Genomic DNA, 1722 nt, shown 5'->3' with positions numbered 1-1722 from the left:
TTGCGTGTTTGACGGAGCTGCCTTGCCACGCCCACCTGCGGGATCGTGGGACTTTTTGGAACAACGCTCCGAGCGGGGTGGCGAGTCAACCTCTTCGCCACTGCTCAAGTCATCGCTGTTATCTTCACCATCGGTTCCAGACTCCCAGTCGGCACTCTCGCTCGTGCTTTCCCCTCCTTCCTAGTGTTGCTTGCCATTTGGGATCGTGTACATCCCGGTGTAAATCTGCAAGCAGTGAGTTTAGCAAGCATCGGTCAGATTCAAGAGCAATTACAGATTGGAATAAGAAACCACTCTGCAATAAGGTCCAAACCTTGTCCGGCTCATGGTCGGCATCGAATGGGCGAACTCTCCTGGACCCCCTGGGGTTGTCCTTGTTCCCAGTTATGCTTCACAACCACTGAGCCACCGTCTCCTCGGCGACCTCCTCTAGGTGGACCAGAGCGGTGTCATCAACGCCCGAATACATCCACATCGGATGGTCGCGAGCTTGGAGAGGCTGGATACGTCGACTGAGGAACACTTCCAGCAAGTCCATGCCAGTCACCCCATCCCGGACTAACTTGACAACATGGTCGACCAGATGAGAAACCTCGCCTTTCTCCTCTAGAGTCACAGTCTGCAAAGAAGGTAGGCGGGGTCGCTCCATGGTGAAAGGAGGAAGACCGGTCGACTCACCCGGAGTCGGGATGTCCTTGCAATAGAACCAGGTCGACTACCACTCGCGGACTGACTCGGGAAGGGTAATGGAAGGAAAAGCACTCCTACCTTTGGTTTGAATCCCTAAACCCCCGCACAACTAAAGCACATGCGTCTTTTTGTCAGTCGGATTGGCTTTCTTCACCAACTGAGATCGACAAGTGAAGATATGCTTAAACAGACCCCAGTGTGGTTGACAACCCAAGAAATTTTCACACATCGAGATGAAAGCGGTGAGGTACGTGATGGTTTTTGGAGGGAAATGGTGGATTTGGGCACCGAAAAAGTTCAAGAAGCCCCAGAAAAAAGGATGCGGAGGCAGAGAGAAACCACGGTCGACATGGGTTGCAAGGAGGACGCACTCACCCTCCTGTGACTGAGGTTCGGACTCGTTCCCCGGCAGCCTCCAAGATCCATGAGCAATCAAGCCCACGCTGGCTAGATCCTCCAAGTCTTCTTTTGAGATCGTGGAGCGAGTCCAGTCCCCCTGGATCCATCCAGGCGGCTGACCGGACCATGACGACGACCCCCGACCCATCTTCTTGCCCTTCGCCGCCGTCGCCACCTTCTTCGAACGCTCCAGGGCCGCCGTCTTGTCCTTCCCCATGGCGGCAGAGTGCGCACGGGCCTAGCGGAGACGACGAGAGCGGAGGAGGAAGTGGTGGGGAAGCAGAGGAAGAAGAAATTGATTGGGGCGCACTGTGCAACGCATCGGTGTCGACGCCTTTTATGGGCCTACTTCCGAGTGGCTGACCCGTGGGCCCGAGCGATCCCATCAAATCCCGCAACAGTCGCGCGCCCGAGAACCCCGATTACCGCGGCACGCCCCGTCTCGCGCGCTTCTCCAAAATTTCGAATCCCGTGAGATCCGGGACCGCAGAGCAACCAATCGCACCGAAGATCTTACACCATAACAACACTCGAAGTTTATCAATTTAGTTCACTCGACGACCACTGAATCGATCGAGGCAACTGAAACAAGGTTGAAGCTTTAGCAAGATTCCCAGACTCCAGTGGGATGCT

This window comes from Aegilops tauschii, chromosome 6 (genome assembly GCF_002575655.3).
Source record: "Aegilops tauschii subsp. strangulata cultivar AL8/78 chromosome 6, Aet v6.0, whole genome shotgun sequence".
Classification (NCBI taxonomy): domain Eukaryota; kingdom Viridiplantae; phylum Streptophyta; class Magnoliopsida; order Poales; family Poaceae; genus Aegilops; species Aegilops tauschii.
This window is presented reverse-complemented; position numbering follows the sequence as displayed.